Here is a 12,236-nt window from a genome sequence, read left to right on the forward strand (position 1 = left end):
TTCATTGAAATTTTTTCGCCCAAAGAAAAAATTTCATTAATTTTTTCAACCCTCCCCTTTCCAAAAGTTTAAATAAAAATGCATTTTTTTGTTTACCTTGATAAATTGCATAAAATAAATTTCAAATTGATACAAATAATTCCTCCCATAAATACCTTTCATTAAAAAATAATAATAATTCCTCTTTGTCAGATCATTCTTCTTTTACAAAAAATACCTTATTTTATTTAGAATTCTTTGAACATTCATCTATTACTTGATTAAAAGACAAAGTTGTTATTTTAAGTTAGAAAGTAAGGCATTAAATTCACATCTTGCTATTCATTCATTATTTTGCATTAAAAAAGTATTTTATTTTTACTTGGTGTGTTACTGAATACTTTATAAATGCAATTTTTCATTTTTCATTTTTTTTTTTTTTTTTGAGTATGTACGAGGTGCTTCATATTGAAGTCTATTTTTGCCCCATTTGAAATCATATGAAATAATGGCTTGTTAGTACATCCATTTGTTTTTTACCTTCTGTTCCTAAATACATATTTTTATTTTAGAGTTTTTGAATGTTTATACTTTATCAGTATTCAAGAATTTAGAATGTTTAAATGGCTTTTAGCTATGGGAATATTTAAAATTGAGAGTAACATTTAATGTGAATAACTTACAATAAAAGATGAGGTTTTAAGAAAAGGGACAATCTTCTACCATTGGTCTGAATTCTGCTTTTTTTTTCATATTGCTTCCTTCATTTCTGTGTATAAGTCAAGGTTTTGAAGACTTAAAAGGTTCAATTAGAAAATCTTGATGATAACAAGCTGCCTTCTTAAAGTTCTGCCTATGATTCTGTATCATCCAATAATAAAACAGTTATTATTATTATTATTATTATTTTTTTTGGAAGTGGGTGGGGAGGGGGGGGGAAGGCATGATGTAATATTTAAAAGGAGTCATTTTTGAAATTTCTGCCATTAAAAAAAAAAACATTTTATTTTTTGTTCTGATCCTTGAAATCACAGCTTCTGAAAAGTTACTGGAATAAGTATGCATAAAGTATGAGACGTCAAATTAAGAACAATGAAAAAAGCAAAAAAACTTTTCACTTTTAGTGTGTTCAGGGCAATGTGATAGCAGTAATTAACAAAGAGGGTTGCTGCTTGGCATCAAAATTTGCAACTTTGAATGAATCGTTTGATTTGCCATACTGTCCATGAACATTTTGCGTATCTGATTGGTGCTGTTTTCAATTCATCCTAGTGCCAAGCAGATAACAGTATGGTGGAGTGTCACAATTCGTTTACTTCCACTATCACTTCTTGCTGAATGCACTGTAGTCTGGTTATCCCGTATAAATTGTTAAATACATATCTTAAGAAAAGCAAATTAAGCTGAAGTTATTTTTGAAATTTTTGAAACTTCATAATTGTTTTGGTTAATTTTTTAAACTGAATTGATCTTGTTTTTTATTCTTAAGGGTACAAAATTTCATTGCATCTTTCCTTTTGTTTCTTCTTTTTTTTTATTTATTTTTTTTCCCGCATGTGATTTCATCACATAAATCAAGATGAACATTTCTAAGTTAATTTTATTTGTATAAAAACACAAAATCAAAATTTGATTTAAGATTTTAGCTGAAAAATATTTTATGAGCGAGTTTGTGGCGATTATAGAGAAAGGAAGTATTATTAGTTGCTAACTTAGTGTTCTGATCTGAAGCTTCAGTTTCATTTTATTATTGTTTCAGTAATTTTGTATTTTCATTTTAAAAAGTAGTTTTAAATTCTCAGATCATGTGTGACAACAATCTCAATGCAATAACTTTGTATTTAGCTTTTAATATGTTTAAGGTTAATTTGTGATTTTAGAACAGTTGGTGTTCTTGATTGTTTGATATCCGTCCATTTATATTTTATTTATTTTTTTCTGAATGAAAAAAAAGGTTACATGTTCTTTTGGGATAAATTCTTTTTATTGAATACTTTTGTGTTCACATTCTCTTGGTTTTACATTGTTTCCTTTGACTTAGTCTAAAAATTAAGAATTCATTTTTTTACATTTTTTTTTTCTTTTTATAAGACTGCTAAGAAAATGTATTTATTTGTTACTTTTTTAAATATACAAAAGCAGGTTTGAGTTTGAGCATAGTGCATATACGTGCAATAAGAAATTCATTTTACGCTTGCATTGAAGATTGTTTATACTAGGTTGTTTTTCTGAACAAATGAGTTGTGTTAAATTATAATCAAAACTCAGGTCTCCATCGGATAACATATTGTACCCCCCCCCCCCCCACCTCTTTTGAAAAGGCATTTACATAAAATCAGTATTTTTTTTCTGGCCAGGGGTGCAAATAAATTTTTGCTTAAAATTTCTCAAAAACATAGAAGTTTTGCTCAAAATTTCCCTAAACAGTATTTGTGTCAAATTTTAAAAAGTCATTATGTAGGGAAACTTAAAATTACTTATATTATTCATCATAAATATGTTTGCTATGAATGCAAATATCAGCGGCGGTTGTCAAATTTTGTTCACAAAAAATCTGAAATTTAAAAAGGTTTAATGGGTTTGAAAAATAACATTTTATCATTTCATAATTTCTTAAAAACTCAGTGAGATATCTTTGCATAGCATAAAGATATTTAATGAAAAATTTGCTCTTGGGGAAAAAAAGCAAATTTCCCCAAACCTATTTAGTGCACTTGGACATATTTTGCACCCCTGTTGCAAGCTTGATTCTTTTGCAGTATTCATTGGTCTGGTATTGTATTCTGTACTAGATGTTTAAAATTACTGAATTGAATACATTTCATTGTAAAGCTGTGATGGTTTTGTTTTTAAAAAGTATACAATTTTTCTTTCTAATATATTTAAATTAAGTATTAATTTAAATGTTTATCAAAGAATATTGCTTAGGTTGCCTAGATAAAAAATATTAACTGTCAAATTTAAAGATTATGATGTTTCATGTGGATGTTTTCAAAATCCAAATTTTATTTTTGTTGAAACAGTTTTAACTATGGCAAAAATGGTATCTAAAAAGTGCCAAACTTTCACTTGCAGTGCTTTTACATGCCTTATAATGTTGATTCCTATTAAAACTTGAAATATGTAAAATTACTGAAAATTTTTGATAATTATTCTATTACAATTGTTAGGGATGGTTTCATTATATTATGGATGCATTGTAGCATGTTGCTTGAAATAGAATAGCTTACTACACTTTTCACATGTTTATTTGTCACCTTGTCATACCTTACAGAAAAAAAAAAAAGCAGCAAATATAGATAATCTCTTTATTTAATTGTTGCATCAAATTTGAGCAGATCTTTTAAAAGTAAAAATAAAAGCAATTCTTTTTAATGAAGAATGGAAATTATAAATCAGATTAAAAAAACACATTTGTGCTTTGTTAAAAAGTTGAATGTGCTTGTAAAATTTTAACTTTATTTCATTCTGATTTTACTTTAAATTACTATTGTACATTTTATATTTACAGTAATTTGCTTTAACAAACTAATATGAGTTAGAATGAAATGCAATTCACTTAATCTACATAAATAAAACTCTTAAGCCCAATTTAAGTGTCTAGCTATATATATATAATGAGGACTAAAAAGAAGTGTTTTATTTGAATTAAATTGATAAAAATAATGCTTTTAAATAAATTTGTTTGAATGTTTGAAAAGTTTTTTATTTTGGTTCAATGCTGTTATTACCATTCTGGTTATCAATAACTTTTTCATAACTGGTGCGAAAAATCAAATTGTTTAGGAGCAAAAAATTATGACATGACAACATTTTGGATAAAATCGAAATTTTCAAACTTTTTTTCCTCACATACGAAGTGTTTTAGTAATATGAATAAATGTAAATCAGATAGTGCTATGTCAAGTAAGTATAATAGTTAAAGTAACCAGCTGCAATTAATTAATTTCTTCCAAGGTTTGTCTTCAGCAGTGTGAACTTGCATAAGTATGTTTCAGAATCATGCCTTTGCTGTTGACAATTGCTGGAAATGTTTCAATTAAAGGTTGATTCAACTGATCATAGTAAAGGGCTACATTTGTAGTTTGTGCCCTTGGTTAAGCACTTTAAAATGAATCATTTAGACAATACTCCAGCAAAAAACTTTAAATAAAAAAAATAATAAAAAACATGTTAACATTTTTGAACTCAATGTAAAAAAAAATATATGATTCCCATTCCCACCAATATGTGTACAATAAAGTTCCGGCTATTTGAATGTGCTTGTGCATTATCAAAAAATCTGCTGAACCCTGAAGATTTTCTAGGTCATTTTGTGATATACACATTTTAAAATGCATTTAACCAAGAGCTTCCCTTACAAATTTATGCATGAATTAAACAAGTAAGATGGTGTTATTATCTTAAATATGTTTGCTGCTTTTGCCTTAAAAAATGTATTTATGTACGAAAAATCCTTAAGGCTAGTTTGTTAACTTTGTTCCATTTCATATACTGATATAGTTGTAGAAAAAGTATGATAAGGAAAAGGTTCATTTTAACTTTTTCTCTTGACTCAATGTCATGATTTTTTGCTTAAAATCTTAAACATTTTCTTCAACTAACATACAGTGGAAAGTGCCATTGAACTTGTTTATTATGATGGTTTCAAAAATGTGTTGTTGAAGACCTAAGTGTTTTTTAAAGATATTGTTTATAAATACATCATGCAATGTTTTCTTTTCAAAAACAGTGCTATTGATTATTTACAGAATAATTTTATGATATCTAATACTTCCTTTTTGAGACAATCTTTTGCTGAATACATAAACTTTTTATTCCCCTATGAGATGAATACATTGATACACTTACTCAGGGGTGGGCTGGACCGCCGACCCATCAGCCCGCAGGCCCTTGCCCCCTCAAGCCTGAACACATTTTTTTATTTTTATTTTTTACATTTTTTTAATAAATTTATTTATTTTTATTCTTTGGTGAAAAATTTCTTTTTTTTTGCGCTAAGATTTTTTTTCTTTTCTGCAAGCCAGTAAACCTGTGTACCATCATGTTTTTCTTTTTTAAAAGAAAGATTTATTAATTATTTTTTTCTTGCCCCCCCCCCTTTTTTTTGCACCCTTTGAAGGCCAAGGTTGGCGCCTTCTTGTGGGACCCAGTCTGCCCCTGCACTTACTGCAATGTGTTTCATTTAGCATATTAACAAAAACACTTTTACGATAAAAAATAGTTAACTCTTTCTATAATTGATAACTTCCAAATGCTCCTTAATTATAATTTTGAGTTTTAAGCAAAGATAAAATGTCAATCGTAATGTTCCCAATTCATAGTTTCAGTCTTGAACATAGTCATCCTTTTGAACTTTTTTTATTAGTTGACATCATGGTACTAATATATAATTAATTAACCAGATTATGATATTACTTGTTAAATAAGATAAAATAACATTTTTTCAACTATGCAAGAATAGAAATGCAATAATTTTCAGCCTTTAAAATATTAGCAATAACTGCAAGCACAAGCTGAACGTGTGATATCATATAAACTGTTATGAAATCTATTATTTTGACCTGAACTAATTACAAGTAAACTATTATATAGGAGAAATTGCTAATTTACATTTTTTAAAGGAAAACTACGTATCGTACGTTGCCTCAGAGCAACAATAGGATATCTTCGAGTTATTCCTGGGATTAGATGTTTTAGTGTTGCTCTGAGGTGACGATATACTGGCTAATTCCCAAGAAATAAGAAGAAAATAAAAGGAAAAGCATAAAAACTTAATGCTTATTGAATTTTGGGTGCTTTGTCATGGGCGTATAAATTTTATTTTTTACCTTCACACTGATTTTTACCCCGAGTCTGTGATGTATTTGTTGGGTAAAAAATCATTGTTGTTGATGCATTTTAATTTTTATTTTGATCTTAAAAATATAAAAAAAGAACGGATTTGTGTGGTTTGTAAATTATTACAAATAATTGATAAGTATTCAAATGATTAAAAAAAATGCATCTGAAAATTTACATTAAGGTATGTCATGTATTGTATGAATATTAGTTCAGCTTAATTTACCAGTTTAATATTATACTTTTGATATTGTTTACTGCCTTATTTACATTAATGCATTTTTCTAAGCATTTTTTATTTATTGTTCAATTTTACTGTGATTATTTTCAAGCTTATGTATACAGACTTTAAAGTGTATGCAAATCTTTAGTCGCTAGATTTTTTATGCATATTATGCGTAGTAAATTTCTATTAGTCAGAATTTATGAGATCTATTATACAAATTTATATTTTTAGAAACTAATAATAAATTATGAAATTTTATTTAAATTTTATTTGATATGTATAGAGAAATTATGTATACAAGTATTGCAAGAAAAATTGTTCTATGATGAGTAAAATGTAAAAACATTCATAAGCTATAAATCATCCTGTATCATCAACTAGGTATTTTTCTTCATAAAAATTCTGTTCAATTCATCTTCATTTCTATTTGAATCTGCAGTACATTTGATTGTGCAAAGTGCTTATTATACACTTGGTTGTGTTTACTGTTAAAAAATAAGTAAAAATAAAATTTTATTTTTGTGAACATTGTTTTCAAAATTCAATGTGTGATTTATTTTGAGTTGGCAATAATCACAGTGTAATACATTTTTATAGTAATTTATTACTAGGAAGCTTTATTGTGATTGAAAAAAATCTGTCATGCAAGAAATTTTTGCAATTTGTGGTGATTAAGTTTACATTTAACACTTCCAAGTATAACGTTTTAATTTTTGGATAACATATCTGCCAGAATAAATAGTTGTAAAATTTGTTTAATCTTACATTTAAAAATTTTTTTTGAATAGTGTATGATAAAAGTATTTGAGACTAAAAAACTTGAAAATGGTTTAATTCAATATTTCAGTATGCAAACATTTGTTTCTTAATAATTCTGAAAATTTTTTGTCCTAAAAATGAATTAATTGCTTTTAAATTGCAAGAATAAATAGTTTTTGTGAAGGGGAGGGGGATGGGGTGGGGTGACTGGGGTCAGCAACTAGTTAGAAATTTTTACTTACAAAAGAGAAAAATAAAAATATTGGGCCATTCTGCAGACAACGGTAATTTTGTCTTGTACTTGACGCCTCATATATTTTATTAAAAATATTAGTTTAAAAGGGTAATGATAAAATATTTATTGCTTAACAAATTACAAATGATTGTGTGATTCCTTAAGCAAAATGTTACTTTTTAAATAATTACTCTTTATTGAAATCATGGGTGCAAGACCTTCCGTCTCAGGACGGATTTCCGTCTTGGACAAAATTTCCGAGACGGAGGTCGGGACGGAAAGAAATTCGATGACTGTCCATCAGTTTTTACTTTTTTAAAAAAAATGAGTGTTTGAAAGATATGCTTTAATATAACTAGACCTTTCCATAACCACGAATTTACATCAACATTCTATCGATTTTCTGCCATGGGCTTGTTTTGTTTTCAACGAGCTTTTGGAGGAGTGACTTTTAGACTCGCGCCGGAGTTGCTCGCTATTCTCGCTAATTTTTCTAATTGATTGCCTTTTGTTTCTATTTTTCACTTGCTATTTTCGATCATCCTTTCGTTTTTTTTTCTCATTTGCGTTTTTTTTTTTTTTTTCTTTGCAAACTCGCATAAATGAAATTTATGTGCGCTCTTAAATTGTCTTAGAGTTAATCTGAATCACCGATTGAGAGTGATTGCTAACGGGATGAAATGTTTACGCCACATCAAAGGGTGTCCACATACCAGATAAAAAGGGAACTGTCAGGGATTTTGAAGATTTCAATGAGCATGCAAATTCTGGAAAGAATTGGAGGTAAATTTCAAGCTGGTTTGAAACACCGATGGGCAACTGTTCCTGCATTTTTTGACATGTTTTAAAAGGAGTCTTAAAAGCGCAACTTTACTTTAGACAATCTTTAATGAACAGAGGCAGAGGATGGGGTTCGGGGTCCCCCTCCCCCTTCAAAGCTGAAATATTCAGAACTCTGCTTTAGGTAATCTTTGGGAGACTTAAAAAGGAGGAATTCGAAGGCTTTCTCTCAATAAATGTTAGGAATTAAATTCTTCAAACTTCAGTGATGAAAAGGGGGAACCGTAAATATAAGTCAAATTTAGTGAACATAGGCGAAAGAGTTCGGGGAGAAGGGAGTCTTTCTCCTTCGAAAATTTCTCCATGCTGAAGCATTGAAATACTATTTTGGCTATTTTTGAGTGCGTTAAGAGTTGGGGAGCTCGGGGGTCTTTCTCGAAACATTTTCGAAATTGAAGTCTTAAAACTTTGGGTTGTCTTTGGGGATGTGGGAAGGGGAGTTGCTCTTTCAATAGAAAAATAAATCTTAAACTTATACTGCCTTTGGTGCGCCTGCTTCACATAAGGATAAGGGGCTATTCCGCTGCTCAGCCCGAAAAATTTTTTCTTTCTGAAGTTTTAAGTGTTTTAGGCTATCATTGGATGACTTAAATGGGAAGGGAGTTTAAAGATTCTGTCATGTTCCCGAAATTAAAGTATTAAAACTTTTAGGCGGTCATACGTCACGTATGTAGGTAAAGAGAGTACTGTTTCTTGAAAAAAAAATTTAGAAACTGAAGCTTTAAAAACTCAAATTAAGGCGTTTGTGGTGATCTTAGAGGAATGGGTTCGGGAGTTCTCTTCCGAAATTTTTTTGATGCTGAAATATTTAAAACGCTTCTTTAGGCTGTATTTGACTGCCTTTTGAGGGATATGATTCGGGGGCCCTCCCTTGGGTGAGGATTCAGTTCCCCTATTGTTTTTTTTTTAAATTCAATGAATATTGAATAGTGTTCCTCGTTTAAAAAATTATCTACTTCACTGGGTGTCTCGGTAGTGCAGTAGGCAGCGCGTCAGTCTCATCTACTTCACTGGAGCTGTTTTTTTATTGTTAACTTTACCATCTGCTATCTTATAAAAGAATTCTTTTACAAATGAAGACTGTGTGGGGGAGTGGTGCCAGTTACCATTTAATCGCCCATACCTTCCCCCATCTTTCCTCCTTTTCTGGTTTGTTCGTGCTATCTTGGGTAGACTTTCTGATCAGAACTGATTTTGTGGCAAAAGTGAAAATCTTATGTCCCAAGCTTGCTGCAATAAAAATGTTTACGATCGGCAAAAAAGTAATGGCGGTGAGCCCCAAGCGCTTTTATCCTTAGCATCATCCAACATCGTCTAAAATTGCGTTTTTGGAACTTCAATTTCGAAATATTACCGAAGTAGAGTTCTTGGACTCCATCCCTTCAAATGTATTCAAAAAGCATGTATATGTTATGAAAGATGGAGTAAAATTTCGTTTTTAATGCTTCAATTTCAAAATCTTCAACGCTACAATTTCGGAATGCTTAAATATTACAACTTAACTGGGTCCATGTTGTTAGAAAAGACAAGCTTAAAATTCATATTAAACAGATTCTAAAACTGCCAAGGTTAAAATCTACAACATTTATACTAATAAATTTTTCCTTAAGCACGCATGTGGGGGGGGGGGGGGAGTCACAAGATTTTCCGTCTTGAACACATCACCTAACTTGCACCCATGATTGAAATATATGAACCGTCAAGTGCTGGATAAAATAACTACTTTTTCGTGAAATGGCCCAATACATATTTTTTTTCAATAGTTTAAACTATTGCTTCTCACTAAATGACATGTTTCCTTTACATTGGAACCTTCGCTCTCAAAATCTACCATTTATTTTCTTTACTAATAATAAAAAGCTGAAAGTCTGGATCTCTGTCTCTCTGGATTTGTCTGTCTGTTTGTCTGTTACGCTCATAGCGCCTAGACAGTTCGGCCTATTTTAATGAAATTCGACACAAAATTAGTTCGTAGAATAGGGGGGAGCATCTCAAAGCGATTTTTCGAAAATTTGATTATGTTCTCTTTCTATTCCAATTTTAAGAAATTTTATCAATCAAATTATCATAACGTGGTCGAATAAATTATTATAACCTGTACGAGCAAATTACTATAACATGGGTGATGAACAGCAAATTAGCGAGAAATTCATCATCCATTAACCATTATTTGTAAATATACAGGCAAACCAATTAGTCCCAAAGTAAAAAGCAAATTTTTGAAAAATTATAAGGCTCAAATGCATTTTTAAGACTGCAAATTGAAAATTTTCCCGAAGGGGAAACTCCCGGACCCCCCCCCCCCCTCCTCCCCATTACCCACCCACTCATGGAGTGAATACTATACCAAGGATTAGATTCATATTGTTAATACTTAGACCTAGTAATGACTTCTTACATGAAAAACTGAACCCTATTATATTTCCCTGTTTGAGATACGTTTGAAATAATTAGGGGCCATCAATTTCATACACCCCCTAACTTTAACTTCTCGATGGCTTGCACATTTGCGTCTAGGGCAAGTTGCGTTCATAGTTTGTCTTTTCTTCATTAGCCGCCCACGTAAAATTTCGTTATAGCACGAATGTGGTTTCTGAAAACTGTAAGAATTTTATGTTTATATAGAATATTGATTTTTTTTTGTGTGTGTTTGTAGGGGGGAGGGGGTGACACCACAAATTACTGCCTTGGGTGTCACCCATGCTAGGTAAGCCACTATATAAGTATATACCAAGCAGCTCATTATAGCACAGTTTTCCCCACAGTTTTTTGGCTCTTCAGCCTGGAATAGCCATAGAAGAGCTGAAGGTAAGAAACCTTAGGAAATTGAATATATCTCGTCACTGGTAGCAAACAATAACGAGCTGTTCAGTTTGATGCTTGCATTTTTGCATGAGCTGGGGCTTTTGCCTTTTGGATGGTTATTCGTAGCTATATCGACAATCTATTCAAAAATGTCACTTGAAATGTTAATTCTAGTCTACTCTTCTGGCTTTGTACAAATAGGTAAATCATCTAGATTTAGTTATAATATGATGTGTTTTTTCTTTTGAATTCGGTTGAAGCTTTCTTTAACCACTTGCGCTGATAGGAAATTCTTATGCTCGCGTGTCAAAATAGTAAACAGTTCGTTAGTACTAAATATGAGGCGTTAATTGCTGTCAATCCATTTTTTGCAGATGAATTAAAAGCGACGTGCGGGGGCACGTCATTTTTATTTCTGTGAAAAGCATCCCTCACTTGTGTGGCACGTCTTTCCAGAGCAAGTGGTTAAGAGCCAGTTTTATAAGAGTCAGGCAGGTCAGATAGATGACATTTTTGATTTCGCTAAAAATTTTACAGTGGTTTCTTTGAATGATTTTAGAAGACGCATATTTTTTCTTTTCTTCCAAAAAAATTTTTTGTGACCCACAAAAATTCCAAAAGTTGGTCCCGACTTAGGATTTTTCTTAAATCGACATTTTTTAATATTCAATTATCTCTGCGCATTGAGCATCAGCAAATGTAATCTTTGGGATTACAACATGATATTTAGTGCCTCAAATGCAATGTATCGTAAATTTTATAACTGACCTTCAGTGGACCCTGGCAGGGGTGGCTAAACTGCGCCAAAGAAAGTGAAAATGTGTCATGTTTGAGGCCTCCTGGTTCCATGCACTGAGGCTCCACCATGGTTTTTGTCCGTAATTTGTGTAATAATATATATAAATTATTCAATACCCTCATTAGTTGCATGGCTCACCCTCTGCGCTGTCAAACAATGGCTGTTTTTTAATCGAAAAATTCTAAAAAGTGCAGTTTTCATGAGCTTTTATCTCAGTGCACTGAGGCTCAGTGTAGAACTGGATACCTGCATTTCAAGTTAGCGTATGTATATTTTCACAAACAAGTGACAGAACTATGGGCAATGGTTCTGCATGCTCATAAAATGCACTTCAAAATGAGGAAATTGCATACGAATTAAAGCATCCAGTTAATTGTACTGAAGTTATATGCTTTGTCTTGCATTTTTTTACTGTCCCATTAGTCAGTTAGGCAATTGTACCCCTGTTTTATAATATAATATTGCTTTTATCATAAGTAATAAAACATGACTTTGAAATTGTTTACTATCATGGTAGTTTAGCACAGAGAAAATAATTTTTGTCACTATAATGTACAGCCTAAAATGGTAGAAAAAAAGTAATTATCAAACGAAAAAAGCTGTCTTAATTAAAATATTTAAAAAGATGCCTAAAGCACCTTCAAAAGAGTGTTACAAATATCTTACGTTTTTACCGCAATAACAACCTTTTTTTTTTTCCACATGAATTCCAGTTAAAATATTATAAAGTATGCGAGTAAGCATAATCAGTC

The sequence above is a fragment of the Uloborus diversus genome, chromosome 10, assembly GCF_026930045.1.
Source record: "Uloborus diversus isolate 005 chromosome 10, Udiv.v.3.1, whole genome shotgun sequence".
NCBI lineage: Eukaryota > Metazoa > Arthropoda > Arachnida > Araneae > Uloboridae > Uloborus > Uloborus diversus.